This window comes from Lagopus muta, chromosome 1 (genome assembly GCF_023343835.1).
Source record: "Lagopus muta isolate bLagMut1 chromosome 1, bLagMut1 primary, whole genome shotgun sequence".
In the NCBI taxonomy this organism is placed as follows: domain Eukaryota; kingdom Metazoa; phylum Chordata; class Aves; order Galliformes; family Phasianidae; genus Lagopus; species Lagopus muta.
In genome coordinates, this window is record NC_064433.1 from 113,661,327 (window position 1) to 113,683,792 (window position 22,466).

At 36.2% G+C, this 22,466-nt stretch overlaps 1 protein-coding gene across 16 annotated transcripts in view; it reads left to right on the forward strand.

The window, feature by feature from the left end:
• DMD (dystrophin) overlaps positions 1-22,466 on the forward strand; it is a 1,043,969-nt gene that overhangs the window by 158,272 nt on the left and 863,231 nt on the right. The window lies entirely within an intron of this gene.

Consider the following 22,466-nt stretch of genomic DNA (forward strand, 5'->3'; position numbering starts at 1 on the left):
AATGCAACAGATGCGTATAGACTGTTTTAATTACTGTATGCAGACAGCTTAACCTTATTATTCTAATAAATAATTGCTGTATGGACAAAAGACTGAATAGGCACAGAAATTTAACTAACTTGAATCCCTTGAAAGTGAAGGAAATTACTCTAGGAGATGTAATAGACGCTGAGGATGACAATAAGTCTTATTAATAAAGGAGTTTCCAAAGATGTCAAAACCAAGATTTTATTCTAAGCATTTTTTTTTTCCAAGATTTGTCTTGTAGGTAAACTTATGAAGAATGTCACATTTCTTCTTGTGATATGTGATTTGGTAGAATAGTTGCAATAGTAATTATTATACATATAGAAACTTCTTTAATGAAATAACACACTTTAGTTTAAAAAAAAAAAAAAAAAAAAATTAGATCAGGGATTTGTATTAGCTAGTCTGTAGCTGAAAGCTGCAGTCCTAACACCACAGATGGTTGAATGGCTTCATAATTCTCAATCATTTTTTAATGAAGATGTTGTATGTTTATTGATGGCACAGTACCTAAGTGATAGTAGTGCATCATATCTACATATTTATTGTTGTAAATCAGCGCAGCAAGTTAATCTCTGTAATAGTTCTTAATTTTTGAAGGTGTAGTATGACAGGTTTTAACAGTGAGCCAAATTCTGATGTTGTTCCATATGGGCATGAACTGAAGTTATTTGTTTAGTTTCATTAAGAGGGTTTTGGATGTATTGCAGACAAAATCAGACAAAATAAGGCCACAATAAATTCTGTATCCACTTAAAAAACACAGTTTGTAAAGTTATAAGTTACAAAGTTATAAAATGAATTAATGGAAATGCCTTGTGTTTAGGAAAAATAGCAATTTAGCAAGTGATTAGTTAAAAGACTACTATTTTTGGCACTGATAAAATTGTATATGTCTGCATAAAATGCTGTACTTCACTTTTGGAGGTTTTTTTTTTATGAAGAGAATACAGATTCCTTCAGCATACTAATCATCAACAATTACTCAAATTTCAGTGAATAATTAAGACATTAAGGATTTGTAAATATTTGTAGTTCTCAACTGATATTTTAAAATCACCATTTCCAATTCCTCCTTTCCAAATCAATTTTCAATTAGCCAGTGCAATAAGTATTTCCAATTATATTTTCAGAGTTAATGTTTCAAACTGTAGAATTCAGCTGGAGTTTTATAGTGTTAGCTAAAAGTATGAAATTTTCTGCTCACAGATATTTTATTTTTTTTTAATTACTCAGCCAGGAACGTTTGTAATGGTGAAGTTCAAGTACGTTGGTGGTGCAAGTATTTCATCACACTGAAATTTTGAATTGGAGTGTTTATGTTATTTGGCTCAGTATGGCTGATACCTTAGCAATTAGCATTTATCTTTCTGTTGGCATGCTGTCTGGTGGGAACTGAGAGTAATACTAAACTTCTTGCAAATCTCAGGCAATTTTCTAGTTGGTTGATTGAGTGAAGCCCTATTGCATGAAGCCCGTAGCTTTTGTCATTAGTGATTGTAGGTGAAACCTACTGCTATGAACAAAAGGAAAATTTACTGGTTAGGGAACTGTGCCTTCCCATCTGGTCGCCTCAAGGACAAAGCCTGCAAGAGCAAAGCAACAGCTGAGTGGCTGCTTTCACCTCCCCAGCTCCCTGTGCTTTCTGCTTGGTTGAACTGTAGGAAAATTCTACTCTGAGCAGGGTGGTGTCTTGCCAGCAGTCTTAATGTGTTCTCTTAATAAGCTCAGCTAACTTAGCCTGAATTGAAATCTAGTATGCACACCTTAGAGAAGATGATGGTGAGTCAGATGTGTCAAGCTGGCCTACCCCTGAATTGGATCTGTTCTGACATAAATGAAAAAAGTTGCTTTCTTTGTTATCAGTAAGCCAGCACATTTCAAGTAGTTAGGCTTTTCCGTACTAAGCAGCGATTCTTGTATCTTATAAGTTTGTTTTGTACAGGTTGTGATAATTATTAGTACGTAAAGTATATTGTAACAAAATACATTGATTCTCTATAGTTAGGGAGTAGAGTAGTACAGAAAATTGTATGTAAAATGAAAGTGAAGAAATGTCGCTATTTTTTCTAATCATTTTTTTCTTAAGCTGGGTAAGGAGTTTAGAGTATTTAACTCTTCACTTAAACATGTAGTATATTAGGCTGGACAGGTTTTTTTTTTTCCTTAACTGAAAGTAATAGTAGTACTCTTTATTGACATATGAGGCAACATATGGATCAGCTGACTTTTTTTTCTTCCTGTTTTTAACTTCCTATAAATGGAGAAAAAAGTCTATTCACAGCAAGTCCTTTCCTTAATGGAAATTCTTTAGATAGATTCAACTTCTCAGTAGGGATGTTTCCATGCATTTAATTAACGACCGTGTGCAGTTCACTGTCTTTTTTTTTTTTAGCTATACTATTAACTGATAATGGAAATAAAGAATAGGAGGAATGGCCTTTCCTAACCTATAAACTAAAAAAAAAAAAAAAAACAACAAAAAACCACAACTTTTTTATAATGGAAAAACAAAAATGCCAGCATCATTTCTATATATCTCTCCCATCACTGTAGGATAATTTTTTACTTTTTGAGATGAGAATGAATAAGTGGCTATTATGGCTACAGCAGGGGGCACTGGGATCCACTGCCATGCTGCTGCCTACTTCAACAGATATTTCAGCCGCAGCAGTGATGTGTGCAAAGCTGTTTAACCTGGGAATAGGGGCAGCAGAGTCAATCTAAGTCTTTTTCCAGAGGTTTTGGGTTTGCTAACCCAGCTTGAATTATAACTGGATTGTGTAGAATGTTCCACTACACCAAAAAGAAAATGGATAGGGAAGGGAAAAAAAAAGCCAGCAACACAAAAACGAGATAGAAAAATACTCAAGTCCTCAGTGGTATGAACCACATAATTTTAGCCTCTGATTTAAAGACTGATAAACTAATTGAAAGGAGTTGAAGACAGAATAAGGTTGTGGTGTTTGTTGGGTTTGAGATAGTTGAATTGCTTTTAAGTTTTGCTCAGTTAAAAAAGTAAAAAAAAAAAAAAAAAAAAAGTTTTCTTGTGGGCATTTCTTTTGAGGCTTATTCTCTTGCTTTGGCATATTCCTGTTCAAATTTTCTTCAGTTTTTTTTTTAAAAAGGTGAGTGGCATAATTGGTGCAGTTTCAGAGCAGTTGGGCATCTTCCAACTATATGGTGTAAAAAAAACAGCAGCAGAGATATCAGATTGCAAGACCACCTTGTATAGTGAAACTGGATGTGTGCTTGTAGACTAGCTGTTGTTCAGTGTGCACCTTAAACATCTTTTGATGTTGAGACCTTTTGTACCCCTGTCCATGTTGGTTTGGATTTGCTAGTCCCAAAGTGGTATGGCCAGCAATATTTCCAGTGACTCTCACTGCAGGTGAGGCAAAATACAACAAAAGCTGTTAAAACTGTTTTGAAGTGTTAAAGGTAGTGCAGGATGAGTACATAAAATTTATTAATAAAGTGCATGCATAAAAGATTCATGAATTATTGCAAGTTACAAGATTAATGGCCAGATGTATTCAAAGAACTCTTGCTGAAGTTGCATTTCTGAAGTAACCCAAAAATCCTTACTGGTGGGGTTCGCTACTTGAAATATATGTTGATAGCTCACTAATTCATATGGCTCTCCTGTTATACCTTTTATATGCATTTGCACAAAAATGCAGATTCAGTAATTTATCTTGTGGTTGAGAATGGTTGCTTGCCAAAAAATAGATAATGATAGAAAAGGTATACAAAAGAGAGACGTAATTTGTGACCTATGCTTCATATAGCAGCTCTCAAATGTGGTTCATGCATTTTAAACATCAAGGCTAATTGCAGTTTGTAATGTGAAGATGACAGCTAGTAATAACATTAAAAAAAGCAGCAATCAAATGTACAGTATAAAAGTGAAAAACAGGTGCTTACATATACAGGTTGAAGTTTATGTTCCTAGATTAAATCATGGATTAAGGAGTGTGAATCACATTTAATGCTCATTTTAGTATCATTAGTATTGAAAACTCTCTTCATAAATACTTAGAAATGAGGAAAAATACTTCTTGCTTCAAGAGTTTAGTAAAAGTCATCAAGCATCATTGGATGTATTTGCCATTTTTCAGAGGTATATGGAAAGCTATGTTAGTGAATCAGTAATGCAGAGCTGTACGTGCTTGAGTACTAACACGAAGAGCTTAAGTGTGCTTACTTTACTTCTATTGCACCTAATCGGTCAAAGAGCGCTATGATATAGAATCATAGAATCATAGCCTGGGAAAAGGACCACAATGATCACCTAGTTTCAACCCCCCTGCTATGTGCAGGGTCGCCAACCAGCAGACTAGGCTGCCCAGAGCCACATCCAGCCTGGCCTTGAATGCCTCCAGAGATGGGGCATCCAGAGCCTCCTTGGGCAATCTGTTCCAGTGTGTCACCACCTTCTGAGTGTAAAACTTCCTCCTAGTATCTAACCTAAACCTCCCCTGTTTCAGTTTAAAACCATTCCCCCTTGTCCTATCACTATCCACCCTCATAAACAGCCGTTCCCTCTCCTGTTTATAAGCTCCCTTCAAGTACTGAAGGCTACAATGAGGTCTCCCCAGAGCCTTCTCTTCTCCAAGCTAAACAAGCCCAGTTCCCCCATCCCTTCCTCATAGGAGAGGTGCTCCAGCCCTCTGATCGTCTTAGTGGCCCTCCTCTGGACGTGCTCCAAGTCTTTCCTGCTGCAGGCCTGGACACAGTACTCCAGATGGGGCCTCACAAGAGCTGAGTAGAGGGGGACAGTCACCTACCTCCCTGCATATTTGATGGTCAAGAGTAAAAACTTTATTAGTTTAAAGCTATATCATTAAATCCATCTGTATGTGTGAAATTATTTTTTAGATATCTGCTTACAATACATACCACCTCATACAAATACTGCAAAATTTGAATATGGATGCATCTGAAAATTACCTCATGATGTTTTTTTTTATTGTTTGTAATTTGCTTCCGAATCACTTCGTTGTTGTCTTTGTTTTCATGGCGTTCTGAATGTGCATAAAAAGGCTCTGTTAATTAACACTCGGTTTGTCTAGTTGAATTCCAATTTTGTAGAATTAAAATTAACGCACCTTCAATTTTTCATCTCAGTATTTACTGTGAAGTACAAGCTAGTGAGCAAAAATTTTAGTGCCTGAAAGGTTTTGACAGTAATAGTTGAGGGCTATATGTTGCTTTACAAAATGAACTTCTAACATTCTTCAATTTCTTACAAAGCTTGCAGTTAAAATCAAAGCCAACTCTTCTGTATTTTTCTGTGCTACCCTCCCTGGGTAGCAGGCCTACTAGCTATCTGTTACTTACAAAATTGCAAAGAATAGAAACATTTTCAAAGATGTAAATTTCTATTAAAAATAGAACATTTGAGAAAACTAATAAGATTAACGTACTGATAGTTGGCTACAATTCCATGATTTGTGTTGTTTTTTATTTTTTTCTTAGCATTGGTATTATACTTGCTGCAGTAATTTCAGTCTGTGTTAATTAAGTTACCAAGACTGAAATCCTCACTAATGACACTTGGTAATCCAGTCATGTATGCTGTTTCAAGTGATGTCATTGCTTATTCCCCACTTTCTGGCTAGGAGAGAGACTTATTTGCCACATATCTGTGAAATAGAAAAAATAATTTTCTTTTCTTAAAAAAATAGAAAAATAAAAAATAAAAAAAAATTGCTCATGCAATGCATGCAACATGCAACACTTGGCTTTTTGAAACCAAAATGCAGAACGTATTCTAACTGAGCCCAACGCTCTGATGAGGGTCTTGTGAGGAATGTCTCTCTGCAGTGTCTCAGACATTTACACAATTGAGCAGCTAAAAGGAAGATAAATTTAGCTATTTCTGGTACTAGAACTATACACATTTTCAACTTTTAAAATACTTAAGTTCTGGTAACAAATTGTAATGTGGCTTGATTGTTGTCTATTTTGTAAGCATCATTTAAGTCAAGCTCATATTTTGCATGAGTTTTACATAGAAAAAACAATGACAGTGAAAAGTGCTTAAAGTATGCAAAGAGTGGTCAGCTAATAAAAACATGAATAACTAATTGCTTGTATTTTTTTCTGGCTAATTGTTCCTGTTTACAGTGAATCTGAAAATCTTAGCTACTCATCTAATTGTCTAGAAAGATTTAAAAACTCTTTGTTTCAACTATTTCATAACTTAATCTCACCATGTTAAATCACTTACGGAGAGACAATACTGAAACATTGTGTAGTTCCATTTAGTGTAATAACACTTTTAACTAACAGCATAATTCCCTAATTGTTTCTTGACAGTACTTTAAGCAACATCATTCATTTTAAATTTTGCATTTATATTGCTTCTGTAAACTGATCTTCCCCTTGCTAAAATGAATAGTTCTTTTCCAATATATTTGCTCTTAGAACTGTTATTTTCTAATGACCATGTCAATCTTTATGGGGAAGAGGGAAATGATAATTAAATTCTTTCCATGTAATAAATTAGTAGGCAGGCTTACATTGTTCAGTACAGATGTTCAATCTGTGTTATGGTCTTTCTTTTATGATGTTTAACACCTAACAGGAGGCAAATACATATTTTTTTTTATATTACAGAATATTTGTATGCCCAATTATGAGAACAAACACAATTTATAAGTTATCTATTCTTTGTTCTTATGTTTAAGTATTACATTTGTGTGTATTTTGAAGAGGAGAACAAAAGAAAAAGGATTTTTTTTTTTAGGAACAGTAGACTTGTTAGAATGTAGACTTATATAACTTTCCATATTAAGTTAATTATTTCCTAAATTCTTTTTCCATCTTAGACTGAATTATAAATTGAGGAAAAATGTTCAGACTTGAAGTACACTTCAGTTCCTTTCTTACTTAATAAAATAAAGATGGAGAAGTTGGTACTATTTGCATCCATAGAAACGTGACAGTCATGTCAATGTGGCCTCTGTAAGCTGTTTTTTATTAGAAATCCTCACCATGTCACTCATTGCTCTAGCTGACTGCAGCCTGATATTCTACTTGTTCCATTATGAAAATAGCAGTATTTTTAATTTCCAAAACTAATATTTGGTTACAACTCCCTGAATTCTGCTGTGTTGTTGGTGAAGCCTGAATGTCACAGAAGCATTGCTTTTGATGACTAATTAGATATCCAGGGAATTTAACCTCCATGTGTCATTGTCATCAAGCTGATGATCTTGATGAAGAATACCTGCCAATTACACTTGTAGAAATACCAAAATAACATAGGCATTATTTGTGTGATTGCTAAATTAGTGGTTAGGCATTGCAATTATTATCAGAATAGCCAGCTAGTTCCTCACTTCTTAAAATTCTCAGGTATGTGCTTTTTTTTTTTTTTTTTTTTTTTTTTCCCTTCACAGAACACTTCTTTTATGAGTTGAGTGAAAGGATCATAGAACTCTAAGAAGAGCAAAATACAGAAGTCAATTCCTGATTTGCACTAACTTGACCTGGAGGTCTAGCAATAATATGAAATAGGAATCCTTTATACTATAATACCTTTCAGCTTCTGGATGTCAGTTGTTAGTCAGGTCTGATGCTAAGGATTTACGAGGAATAATTGTTTTTAGACCCACGTGAACACCTTTCCACCATTATTTAGGTGATTGTTAATCCTTCTACACTTTTACCTGAGGCTTTTGTTTGTTCAGGAGTACCTCAGTGCAAGAGTGAACCGTGTGGGAAAAGTACAACCAGATTCAAATTTTGGTGTGTGAAAACCTAAAATAAAGAGCACGCAGGGAGGTTTATTATTTTCATATTACAAGGGCATCTTAAAAAGAAATGGGGATTAGATTCTGTATGGGTAGGGCAAAGAGAAATAGATTCTCTGAATGATGGACACGATGAACTGCTTTGATGAGTAGTGCTGTCTGAACTTGCTGTGTTCTTATCTCCATTTTTGCATGGGTGAACTTCATTCAGATTGGTAGAGTTGTTTGAGATTATGGAATTGAATTGCTAGAGAATGGGAAAATAATAAGTGAAGCATGTGATTTGTCTGGAATTCACTTTTTGTACTAAGTTTACTTTTTAATTATTCTGAAGTTTGTGTGTCTTTGATAGTCAGCGAGTTGTAGCTTTAGCTAATCTAGTAGCTAAAGTGTAATGGTCTCGGCCTTTTGGTTGAGCTTTTATCAATAGTTTCTGGAGATGAATACTCATTTCCTCTCCCAATGAGCTATCCATATATTTTCACATTTGCCTAACACATATTTGGATTTCTATTTAAAATATGACTTCTGGCATATTCCTACTAAGAAGCTTCTGCATTAGACTGATCATTTTGAAAAGTTACTGAGTGGAATACAAATGCAGTTAGAATTAGATCCCTTGCTTGTGCTTATAATTCTAGTTGATAATTCTGATTGTTTGTAAAACAGAAGCCCTGTCAAAGACTTTGTAGAAAACTGAATTATTTACTGTGTCTGTGCATTGTGTAGCATTCTCATCCTTATCTTGTTTTGTTGTTGTGTAATTAAATGTTCATTCTGGATCTTTCCGGAGGGATGAAAACTCCATGACAACACATACTTTCTCCACTTACTTTTTTTGTTAATGATGTCATCTTACGTGTCAGAAATAGAAGAAGTTTGCAAGTTATCTTGGAAGATGTCCCCAGTAGAAGGAAACTGTTAGACTCCAATACATTTGCTCTCTAAATTCTAATATATGAGGGCTGATTCAAAAGTAATGACTCCTATTCTGTTACGTTGGCCCACAGCATTGGAGGTGAATATTGGTGGTATGGCAGGGGACGCTGGCCCTTCCTGCCAGTATTCTGTTTTGTTTCTGTGCAACAGATGGCAGTAGAAGGGCTGTTTGACAGTGGTAGTCTGACACGGAAATGTGGATAAAGCAAAGGTATGTCACTGAATTCCTCCATGTAGAGAAATGACACCCACTGACATATTGACAGTTGAATGTTTGTGGAGACCAACTAGTAGATGTGAGCCCAGTGATGCAGTGGGTGGTGTATTTCAGCAGTGGTGACGCTGACAGTGGGTCATCTCCACTGGTGCAGATTTTTACAAGTGCGGCATGCGTGCTCTTGTTCATCGCTGGTGAAAATGCAGAGCTCGTGGTATTGACTACGTTGAAAAATACTGTTTTTAGCTGAAAATTTGCTCTATCAAATAGTTTCTGTTGTGGTTTCCATGGAAATACATAGAAGGTATTACTTTCAGAGTGACCTACATATGTCCAAGTTTACTTTCAAAAAAAGCTAGGTCTGGTTTGGGTTTCTAGAGGCTGTCCATCTTGAGGATGTTTTTTTTTTTTTTTTTTTTTTCCTTTCCCTTTGTTTCTTTGCAGGATTTTGTTTTTTCTCTTCTGTGCAGTTCTGAATGTTTTCAGTTGGGACATTCTAAGCGTCCTCTAAACTAGAAACCAAAGCTTGAATTCCAATAAGTATTCATTTCTGTTTCTCTGTTAGGGTTGATGTGACCTCAATACCTGTGATCTGCTTGAGGTGTCTCTAGAAGGTACTTGACAACAAAATTACTGTTCCTTACTATTGTGGAAGCATTGGAACAGAGTGACAATATGCTTCTCAAACGTAGTTCATGATGTTTCAAAATGTTACGCCTGTCTTGATTTGTCTAGACTGAAAAAGAACAGCTGTAAAAAGAATGACAAATAGATGTTTTTCTTCTTTTTCTATACTGAATTTATTTTAAGGCGATGCAACTCTTCTCTGTAAAGCTTATGAGATGACACTGAAATCAAAATCAATATTTGTAATACATAACTGTCATAGCATCAATACTATGTTTCTTAATCTTCCCTTAATGTTGTAGGTATGAAATCATTCTCTGGGGCTAGTTCTGAACAGTGTATGAAGTGAGAAGTCCTGATCAATGCATGCAGTACATTCAGGTGGCAAACATAGGTAATATCTAACATGTTCATGTCTGATGCTGCCTGACAGTCTTAGTTTCACTTGAGAGGGCATGAGATCTGCATAAATTAAAAAATATTCCTATTGCAAATGAGTTACTTCTCACTTATGTTGACTGCTTAATGACTAATGACTACTTAAGTTCTCATCTTTAGTCAGATTAAGTATTCAAGTTTAACTGATGCCTATTATTACATTAATATCAGGTAGACGTGTTTAGGGCAGGATTCCTTTGTACCTTCAGTTACTTCCTGTATCTATTGCATATTGCATATTGCCTACTTCTAACTGCGAATGTTGACACGCAAGTATTGGACTAGAAACCAATTTTATGCACTACATAACTGATAGACAAACACAGTGCATTAACTAAAGAGCTCATCTGTTTACAGTGATGTAATTTCTACTGATGACAATGCTCGTTCCATGCAATTCTAACTTTTTTGAACAACTGTTGGTCTGGACAACTTTGGCTGAATTTCAACTTTAATACTTTGTATTTTAAAAATAGTGAAAAGTGCATTTTCTCTGTAATGGTGGCCACCATGTTCCTGACGAAAAGTAAAATTGATTTTTATATTGTTGTATTTTTTCAATATATTGGTAACAAGAAGAAGGGAGGGGAAAAAAAAAAAAAGCCAGAAAATATGCACATAATTATTCCAGTTTGAATGATTTTGGGGAGGAGGTAAATTTAATTTAGGGGCTGAGTAGTCACTTCTAAATAACCTGATAAAGAAAAAATGAGAAACTTCACAGGGAAAAAGGAGGAAGAACTTTCTGCAGTCTGCAGTTATTATTGCTGCGTGTTAAGAGTTGCATGTGAGCTTTCTAGAAATTCAGTGTGTTTCAAGGATGCTTGATGTAATAGGGACATTTGGGAATCACAGTTAATATCAGACTTCTATCAAGTGCTGATATTTAGACTTATATGAAATCTGTATTATTAGCAGCAGTTTTCCCAAATGTGGGGCAGTATGAGATTAGCATATTTATTATAACAATTTATTATATTCAGTTACGTACTTCCGAAAATATGTTTCTTCACTGTCATTTGTACAATTGAGCCATAAGTAGTATAATGAAGTTGTGAAATCAGAAGAGTTCTAGAGGAACTAGATTTTGTTCTATTAGGCTGGAGTGTTTTCTGTTGTTTATGTTGGGTTTGTTACTTTATTCTCCAGTTGACTGATATCAGTAGGGGTTTCTGAAATGCTTTATCTTACTCTTGGAACATCCTTTATTTTCCTCCTTTGAGAAGGGTGTTTCTGGGGATGATGAGAGGAAGCTAAAAGACCTAACAGCATATGATCTGTAATAGTTTATTGTGAATAAAGTAAATTACAACTTCAGTATAGACACATTCATCATTACTTTGGCTACTTCAAATAATGTTAAAATGGGAGTGGAAAGCAGGGACCACTAACCTTTAATTTGTACAGCTGTCGTAAGAAGCAAACTTTCAAAGTTTTGCAAATTTTTTATAATCAGGTGAAAGCCAACTGAGAGGAGTAAATGTTATCAGTTTTTCTTCACTTTAAGAAAAAGATGTGTGTATTGTAAACAATTGCATATTAACACTTCAGTCTCATTTATTGCGAACTTCTGATACGTGTCTTAGAGGCAGCCTGCACAAATTGACTCAAACTAATTGGCCTAGATGAAAGAAAGTAGACAGCAATAACTCAAGCAGACTACACAGCCTGCTCTCTAATTGCTTTTGACAGGGAAACAAAAAAAGGAACTTGAAATATTGCGGATAAACGTTAGCCACCACTGTGTACTTAATGGAGCTATTTGTAATGAATATTTTAATAATCACTGAAACAAATGTTGATCTGCAGGTGTTACTAACTTGTCTTCTTTTGTCTCTGTTCTGCATGTGACATGAATTTTGATGGACTGTGACTATGTAAAGCATGCCTGATTTTTTTTTTTTATTTTTTAAATGTAAATCAGAAACTGTGTGAGAAAATACATGAAAATTCAAGAGCTTCTAAGCTTTGCAACTCTATCACTAGGTGGCATTTACTGAAAGCAGACAGCAGAATATAGTTTTTACATCAGTTAAATGGATTTGACTGTCATATTTTAGACTCTTGATGAACTCCTTTAAATCCTGATGCTTCCATCTTCATTTGTTATGAGTTGACAGTCTGCCATTCAGAAAGTTTGGGGGCCTCTTACTTTCCCATTTTGAGGTATGCTGCTTTGACTTGATCATGAAGAAAATCTTACTACCCTTGGTGCCTTGTCCTTCATTGTCTGCATTCGAAAATAAGAAGGAATCTAGAATGTGAAATCATTTTAAGAGTGCTTGTTTATACACTGTTTTCTGAATGAAACAAAACAAAAAAAGGCATATTTTTCATGAATGTTGTGAATATGAAAACTGTGGGTAATTTTAGCTAGTTACATAACCTTGACTACAACTACTTCTGCTATAATACACCCACACAGTGCCTCTGTCAGTTCGCTCTGGGATTGTCTGTTGATCAGCTGATTGGTGATCTGCCCTCTCAAGCTTACTGCAAACAAAAACTGGGGGAGGGGAGAAAAAATTTTTTGTTTGCTGTAACAATTTGCCTGGTTAAAAAGCATGAAGGCTAGAGCTGTTTGCAGGTTTTGAATAATGTGTTTTCCTAGTTGATGCTATTTTTTGTGACTTTGTTGAAATACACAATCTGCCAGTGCTGCTGTTTTCTCAGATGTAACTTTTCACACATCTCTGACAAATATTTATAGTTTGGGGTTAGCTTGAAGCAGGCCTGGTGATAGTAGCAGTGTTGAGGGGGAACCTGTTTTCACTCTGAATTAGTTACAGCAATTCTCACATCATGGATGCTGAGGGTGAAAAACATTTATTTCGGTGTTGTCATTAAATGTGCAGTGTACACAAAACAAATTCATTCGGCATTAACTGGTAAGAATTTCGTGGTGCCATCTGTATGTGAGGGTTCCCATAGCATCTGCTCTTTGCCATGCAGCTTGACTGGTCCTGTCAAACCATCCTGACTGGACTGGCTTTTCTGCACAGGAGTGACCTGTGAGATTAGGCATGTGCTGAGGAGGAAAACAAATGCCTGACACTGATTTCTTTTGTTAACAGAAGTGGGGGGGGTGGAAGAGTTTAAAATAGGAACAGTTGAAGCCAGAACTAACACATTCAAGATTTATTTAATCTGTCTGTTGTGTCCACTCGCTCCTTTGCACGCATAAAATCTGTTGTTTTCAAAAGTCCTTTGAATCCTCACTTTTATCCAAGTCAGACCAATGGCAAGAGCTGTGCTGAGCAGCAGTGGGTGCTTTCTTTCTGTGTGATGCCCGCATGCCTCAGGCATCCTCTGCTGCTTCAGGGATGAGAGGCCTGTGGTGAAAATTGCTGCTTGTCTGCTGTGTCAAAATTTGTTTTTGGTGTAACAGTAGTAGTAAATCCATGTGGAGAATAGCGTAATTGTCTAGGTTTATTGACAAAGATGTTGAAGAGCATTGATCCCAAGATGGACCACTGAGGGGTGCCACCCATGACTATCTTCCACCTGGCCATGGAGCAACTGACAGCAACCCTCTGGCTGCGACTGTCCAGCCAAATCTTTATCCACCAAACAGTGCAGTCTTCAAATCCATATCTCTCCCATTTTGAGATGGAGTGTGACCATTTCAAAGACCTTGCACAAGTTCAGGCAGATGACATCACTTGCACTTCCTTTCTCTACCAATGCTGTCACTCCATCATAGGAGGCCACCATATTGGTCAGGCACGATCTGCCCTTTGTGAAGCCATGCTAGCAGTCTCTGATCACCTCCTTCTTTAGCATGTGCCTTAATATCTCTTCCAGAAATATATGCCTTATGGTCTCCAAGGTACAGACGTGAGGCTTATTGACTGGTAGTTCCTGGGTCTGTCTTTTCCCTTTCTTAAAAATGGGAGTGATGTTTCCTGTTTGCCAGTCACTGGGGAATATGAAAACAGTCTGACAGCCATGACTTTTCAGATATGGAGAGCGGCTTGAAAAATACATCAGCCAGTTCCTTCAGGACCTAAGAGGCATGTTATTCAACTTCCACACATTCAGTCTCAGGTGGCTGCTCTGCTCTTACAGCTGGGAGGAGTTTTGCTCTCCCAACTCCTGCCCAATGTTTCAAGGATGTGAGAGATGTGGGAAGCCTGTCTGCAAGTGAAGATTTTCAGAAGCACTTAACTTCTCACAGAATATCCTGAGTTGGAAGAGACCTATAGGGATTATCAAGTCCAACTTGTGCCTAACCAGTAAGAAGAAACAAATTAAGTCTTTTATTCACAGCAATCCATTAAAATAGAAATAGTAACACATTTTTCCCAAAATATTTATTTGGCAAGATGATGATAGAATCTATTAGGAGCCTTTACTTTCTTTCACTTTTCTTTCAATTTTTGGTTAAGTTGGTAACCTCCAAATTTTCTTCGGTGAATTTTTAATTATTTCAATACAATTTACAGCAGTGAAAGAACTTATGCATGCTTTTAGATCACTATTATTAGTAGTATTTTTTTCAAGGCACTCAGGTGTACTGGCAACATAACTTAATTGGTGCCTGCCTAGCAACAAGTTTGTAATATAGTCACATCAGACCATATTCTGGAAGTTCCATTGAACTACATTGGATTCAGTTGGTTCATTCATAGCATTCGGTTTTGTTTCACTTCATTTCTAACCATTATGAGTTCTGAATGAATGCAAATATATATCCTCATTTTAGGGTATGAAATATCATCTACAGCATTCAGAAAATATTGTTGTAGTGATGGTATAATGTTCAAATAGCACGTGGTTCTGTATAATAATAGGCCTAGTTTTGTTTTGGCAATATGTATGTGACATTGAAAAAGGAGATACTGCTCATACAAAGCTGAGTATTCAAATAAATAATTTTTTATTATATTATTATTTATTAATTTATAATATATATGTATAATATATATATATATAATTTATTATTATATTATTACATGTTTACACAGAAATATAACTTTCTGTAAGATTTATCCCTTCCCTAGTGAGCACCATCTCACTTCTCAGGTAGAGAAGTGTGTAAGGGAACTGACATGTCATGGTCTGATCTGATGATTGAACACCTGGTGAAGGGGTGGCTGACCCAGGAAGCACAGATGCAAGCAGTTCACCTGTTTTTCCCACATGACCTTGGGCTCATATCGGGGCTAGCCTCCAAAAGGAGAACACTTCCAGGATGAAGGCTACTTCCTGAGAAGGAGTGTTCTATATCTAGAGACCCTATCATGAGTTGGGTGAGTCTTCCTATGTATGATTATTGATATTCCTAATGACTCTTTGCCTGGTATTGCAAAGGACTTACCAGGAGAAATTTCACTGCTTCCAAGCACCAACAAGAGGGTTAGTTTTGTTCTTCAATTTTGAGAAATGATAGATCTTCTATGGAGAATTCAGATGTATTGAGAGATGTTTAGGTTGCATCTGAGAAGTGCTTTTTCCCCCTTTCAGAAAAATTTGCTGGATCCAAAATATCCCAAGTTAGAAAAGAATAAATAGAAACCAATAAGGGAAACCAGCAAAGCTTGTGTTTGCAAAAATATCCGTAACTAGGAGACTACAGTATTTTTGATGAACTGTTGTTCAAAACTGGTTAATGTCCTTATTATAAGAGCCTAAGACAAAGCTGGGTTGCCAGCATTTGAGGCTGGTGTCCTGACAGGCAGCATGCTGCTACGATTCAGTGGGAGAAGAAATGAGCTGTCTTTCCCTTCTCATGTCCTTGTACTGCTGATGACAAGATCTGAAATCAGAGACTTCTTAAAGTATTTTTCTCCTATGCAAAATGAGAAAAGTATTTGTGAGGTTATTAGGGATAAAGTTGGGGAAGTGTTTTTTGTTTTTTGTTTTTTTTTTTTCAACCCATTTACATTATTTTGCAGTCTGCGCAGCTAAGTTAAAAGGTACCCCCATATAGCAGTCAGCCAGCAGGAAGAGTACAACCACCCTATGGAGACACTTGTGAAGGTTTCTCCTTGTTATTTTAACTCTGCTTCTTCCTTCTGGGCCAAATGCACTGTACAGACACAGTGAGATACAGTCAGTTCCCAAATTAGGTTTGTGTGTGGTAGACAAGAGGAAGGCAAGGCCCACTGCTGGGAATACTGTTACCACTGTATGAATCAGAGTTGAATGTCTATGTTATGGCTACGTGAAATGTTCTGCAAATGTGAACTGGAATTCTGTAGGTTTTTTGGGGTGGTGTTTTTTTTTTTTTTTGCTTGTTAGTTTTGAACTCCATTGGAAATGTGCTTTAGCTTTTGTCCTGAGAGTTGCACCTGCTGCGATTTTTACATTAATTTGTTTAAACCTAGATTATGTGTACATCTCACAGCTACCCATTATTGTTTTAGTGTTTGTATGCAGGTTGTTTGCATCATCCTGATATTTTTGAGTCCTAGTCAAATCTTTTTTTTCCTCTTGTACTATGTGGTTAATGACCTGGGATGGCAGATCACACTACACTGCTTTGATGGTGCTTTTGTGCAAATCTACAGCTTCCCTTTGTATGAACGTTCAACTGTATGTCCAGTGTTGTATGCAAGCAGTATCAATGCCTTATGCCTTTCTCAGTCTAGAAAGGGCTTGTCATCTTTTTCCATCCTACCTTTGTTTCTTCTTTCACATAATTTGTTTTCCATTTCTTCCCCCAAACCCAGGAAGATGTGTGCCTGTTCCTTCATCTTCCTATTTGTCTTCCATCTCAGTCCACTACTTTCTCCTCTTGTCATTGTTTTCTTTCCTTCCCTTCCCTACCACAGTGTCACTCACTGTAATATTCTTTTTTTCTTTCCCATTCCTGCTCTTTTTCTACACTCTTAGTTCTTTACCAGTCCTCAAAAGCATTCCATGCTTTTTCCTCAATAACTAATAAAGCTAAGTTAGGTGAGAAGAACAGGAATGTTCTAGCGACAGCTGTAATGCTCTAATGAATGAAAAGAAGGGAAAAAAATCAAGAAGTTTTTTTTTTTTTTTTTTTTTTTTTTTTTTTACTTAAGCATTTATGATGAGAGAACAGTTCAGGCTAACAATAAAATGAGAAACATAAGGAGCTTTCTCCGTCTGGAATTCAGTCTGAGCCTGTGGTGTCAGTAGAAATGCAGCAGGTTTTTCGTAGCTGTTCACCCTTCTGTCTTCTGTGCAGCAAATGCAGTCCCCACCTGTGTACTCCTGTATCTCAGGAAGCAGAAGGGGGGAACAGACTTCAGATTAAATGTTTTTGGTATGTTATACCCCATCCTCCTATTCTTAAATTTGCTTTGAATCTTTACCAAACATCCTCAAAATGTTATGCTATTTTGGAAGAATTTAGTAGTACTTTCTTTCTTTCTTTTTTTTTTTTTTTTTTAGTATTCTGAATGCTGAAGTCTGCCATTTGTGCTGAGCTTTTGAATAGATTCATTTGACTCAGGTTTTGCAGTAGAATCTCAGGGTTAGCATAAGGAGCAGAGAGCTTTAACAGTATTTGAATAAAGTTAACATACTTCTCATCAGTATATTTATGACAGGTGGACGATGAATTGCATGTTGCATATTGCATTACATAAGCAATAGACTTAAAATTATTGGCTGTCTGTGAAAGCAGTCTATTGTATTTCCTGTCAGCTTGTGAATGTCTTGAGTGACCTCATTGACTGAAAATCAAAGCTAGGGCACTCAAATAGCATTCAGTCATTGTATTGCATTGATTTCTTCTTTCCTCCTCAGATAAGCAAGAATGGTAAAGGAACATTTCTCAGCAGTTGTAGTAACTGGTAGAGTATTGTAACAATGTGCTGGAAATCACTAAGAATAATGAATTGATAGAGGCAGAGTATCAATGATGTGACTGTCTATGGCCTTTTTTGTTCCCGGTGCTCTGTTGTTGCTGGTATTCACTTCCACTCACTGAAGCAAATCCTGGTCTTCTCTAAATCTGCATTGTTTGACTGCTAGAAAATAAAATATTAATTTTGGTGGTTTTACTTGCTAAAGTGTGGTGTTCAGACAAACATGCAGTTGACCAATGAAGGAACTGTCACCTGCCTTAATACCATTGCTTAACAGTTTTCAGCTCATATATGGGAAAAATCCTTTTCCCTTTATCTTTTTTCTTCTTATTTGATTGTTCCTGGTGGTCAAACATAATTACTTAATTATTGTTTAACACAGCTAGAAGCATCAATGATTAAGAGAGTAAGATGTCTTTTTCCCTTCTTGTTTTCCAAACTGTGGTGGAGCTACTTGCTGAAGACAGCATGAAGTCTTTTGTGACAAAAGCTAGATTCCTTTAATTGTCTCTGCAGTTATTTGAATATTCCATTCATTTTACGTATTCTCTTTATCATTATATTGAAGAAAATGATTATTTGCTTATTTCAAATTAAAAAATTTAATGTGAAGATACAGCTCATTTCCCATATTCCTGAGGTGCCAGCTCACTTTTCTTCAAAGTCTTCTAACTTTGAAAAATGGATTCTACAAATGGGTTGTGCTTACTTTTGAGAGTGATTTCTAAGCCACTTGCATCAGAACCACCCCCTGTCTGCGTCTGTGAAAGGCAGAAGGCAGATGATAGGAAAGGCAAGGCCTTGGTGTTGTAGTATGTAGTAGGAGAGGCTGTGGAGACTCCATCCTTGGAGATGATCAAAAACTGATTCAAGTTGCCCTGGGTAGCCTGCTCCAAGTGGCCCTGCCTGATAAGGAGGTTGGACCAGACAACCCCCAGAGGTGCCTTGCAGCCTCAACCTCGCTGTTGAAAGTGCTGTTTATTCATTGCTTGAAGAGTAAGAGGGACTGAAAATTCTCCAACCATGTAGGAATGGATGTGCCAAATAGTGGAAGATTCTTAACCTATGCTCCAGGTTTTTCATGAGGAAAATGGCTCATGTACATCATTCCATTTTTATGATACGCATACACACACACACATATATATTGTATATATTATATAATATATATATATATATATATATACACACACACACGCATACTGTCTGTATGTGTTGTCAATTTAGTCCGTATAAAATCCTCTCACTGGTTGTCAGCCCACATTATTAAAAACTGTGGGCTGTTTGCTTTCTGGATAGTCTTTGTAGTATATCAGATTATTACTTTTTTCCTGTTGCCGTTTTTTACTTAATGTGTTAGGTGGTATTTGAGGTGAGGTCAAATTTGTAAAGATCAAGGAATGGCAACATAATGCTTGTTTTTTGGTGGAAAACAAAAAGGAATTTCATTTGGACAGTGGGTTGCAAACATGAAATAGTTTATTATGTAACTGAGAAATTTGTCTGGTATCTGCTGGCCATTAGTAACAGCATTTTGTTCTGTTGAATCCTGATTGTGTGTTGCTAAGCATTCTTTGGTGTACCACTTATTCGTATTAGCCTTGTCACCTGATTTAATCTTAGAAATGGCCTTTGTGAGATGATTAGCTCCATTAATACCGCGCTTTCATTCCTAGTCATAATTTTCTATGAACTCTAGCCTGGAATAATACTTTTAAAGTCAAATGTGGAGTTAGCTAATTCAAGAGGCTTACAGTTGCAGTTACAAAGCTGGATGCTCATACTACCAGAAATGCATCAGAACTGTAAGATCCCTTTGTGAATGTATTCTAGTTAGAACAATTTCTATGCAGAGATAAAAGATGCTATAGCACAAATAAAACACATAATTCTCATAGGTCAGTATCTTTTATTCTGACATTAAAGGGGGCCTTCTATAGATCTCAGTGTGTTTGTTATCTTGGATGATAAGATACAGGAAAAAAAGGGTCTATTTGCCTTCCAGTCAAGGCCCAGCATTTTGAGGAAAACGTATTTACTGTGGTAAATGATAGCAGTGTTACTTCAGTAAGAGTATGTGCGATCCGCACCATGTTTCAAGTTTAGATTTACCTGTAATTCTTCCCCCTTGAAATAAAAGAAGTAAACATAGTATATCTTTGGGCAGTTGAAAGAATTACCTTCCTGGCCTCTTGATTATTCCTATTGCCTCAAAGTAAAAACACAAGGGTGTAGGTGGGGTGCTGAAGGATCTGTTACAGGCACAGCAATATGATATGAAAGCAGCAGCTGAGTGTTCTTGGCACTGTACAGCACCCAGACAAATGTCATTTAGCTTCCACTAGTATTATGTCTGTAAATCTGTGCTAGGAGACCGTTGTGGGTTTTTCTGGTTCTGGATTTTATTTTCTGTTTTTTGAGGAAACAGAATCTTGCTTATTGTAGGGAAATCATGCAGGACACTAAGATGGGCTCTGTTTTAGATTAGGAGGCTGTCACTATAAGATTAGTATGTTACATAAACTCGTCAGTGCAAGCGTCTAGAGGTGCTTGCACAAGTGCTTGAAATTACTTCCATATAAGAACTGCAATGGAAGAGATTTGTGTTTGTGAAGGTAGCAGAGAATTGCCTGAAATTTTTCAAAGTTTCAAATATTCTAATTTTGTGTGTAGCTCTCTCTTTCCTCGGGAGATCCTTTTTTATTAGCACAATGAACATGAATTAATTGGTGATTAGGCATTCATTCTCTGGCATAGATCCTTTTGGGAAAGTGATTTAAAAAACAACAACAATAATAATAATAAAAACAAACAAACAAAAAAATCACACTGTTACTGAATATGCTATAGTAGCCTGGGATGGAAAATAAATAAGTTGGTCACTAGAAGGCATGTAGGCATTTCTGCTTCTCCTTTTATCTGTTAATTCCACATATTCTTTTACCTCCTTTTATGTTTTTTTTTTTTTTTTACTAGAGATTATTAAGCAGAAATAGCTATTCATGTGTAATAGTTTATATGAAGTTTTTCAGGAAGTTTGTATACAACATCAGCTTCAATGTGTATGCTTTACCAGTAAAATGTGTCTTCTTTATCCCATCTTCTGCTAATGGGTTCTAGCATGTGGTTGAAAGAAGTCAAAATCTGTATTATAAACATTTTACTTGAAAATAGAGAAGAGACGCCTGCAAATAAAAAACATAATTTTAACAGCTTTAGCATCATTAATTACCAAAAGCATTGGATCTCCTTTATGTCTTGATGCTTCCTGGTGAAGCAAGAAGCATTATTAGAGATAGATAGCAATAGCACTCCAGAAAGCTCATTGTAGCCAACACTCACTAACATTAGTTGCAGAACACATATATTGCCCAGCTATTATGAATGTTTCTAGTAATATCATAGCATTGTAAATCTTTTTACTCCTGAACCTCTGATAGCAATCTGCTCTATACAGTATGAAGACTTTGATTACGAAATACCAGCTGTGGTATTATTTTTCTCACAATTATATTGAATTATTGCAAAAGGAAAACAGTCTTGAAAAAGACACTTTTAATGTCTGCTATTGAGGTGACTTTTTAAGAAAAGATGTATTTGTCTTGACTTGTCTCCTTGGAGGAGCAGGGGGAGGGAAAGCAAAGTGCATTATTAATGCTGCATATTTCTCATGTGGCTCATCCATACCAGTCTTTCAAATCCATCTGAATCCATTAATGTTATTAATTGCTGAACATCTCATATGGGAGTTGAATATCCCTTTTTATTTAAGAAGTGTACAGAATTTTACTGTAAAGCAGAAGACAGATAGCTCTGAGTGAGCTTTGTTTTAGTATAAGCATTCTGCTGCCTTCTTTAAATTATGCCCTTCTAGTTTGTTTTGACATTGTCATCCAAAGAGGTCTATCTTTTTGTTTTATTCCACAAATGTTGTCTAATGTTTCTGAGCAACTGCTTACAAGGTTCTATGGTTAAAGCATCTTTATTTCTCTATGTAAAAAAACATCTGAATTGTATCTGTCCAGTTCCATTCTGTATCTGTACTCATGATTTAGATACCAATAGAATCTAGGTCTGATACTTGCATGGCTGAACAAATGTGTCCTTGGTTTTTTTTTTTTTTTTTTTTTTTTTTTTTTTTTATTTCCACTTGAAAGAAAATATTTAACAAATCATAATGGGGAAGTAACCTATTTAAAAAAAAAAAAGTGAAGAGATGGTAAAGAGATGGTAGGGGCTGCCACTGGAGACATGTCATCGTGATCCAGGAGGCTCCACTTCACAGAGAAATCTGAAGATATGAACAGAAACTTGCTATTTTAAGTACTTTTCATTAAGTGCAGTAGAACAGTTTCCTGTTGCTGCAATCACTGTGTGTGTTCTATTACAATTCTAGGTATCCTGTTCAAATGGCTTAAGTTGAAGGGACTTTAAGGTCCACCCAGCTCCAACCCCTTCCTCCATCAGCTCAGCTTGCCCAGGGCCCATCCAGCTTGGCCAGGGATGGGGCTACAGCTTCTGTGGGCAGCTGTCCAGAGCCTCACCACCGTCTGGGGAAAGAATTTCCTTCTAACTTTTAACCCAAATCTCCCCTCTTTTGGTTTAAAAGCAACAGTTCAGGTCCTAACTGTAGCACGTCTCAGAAAGAAAACATGCTTCTGATCGGATGAG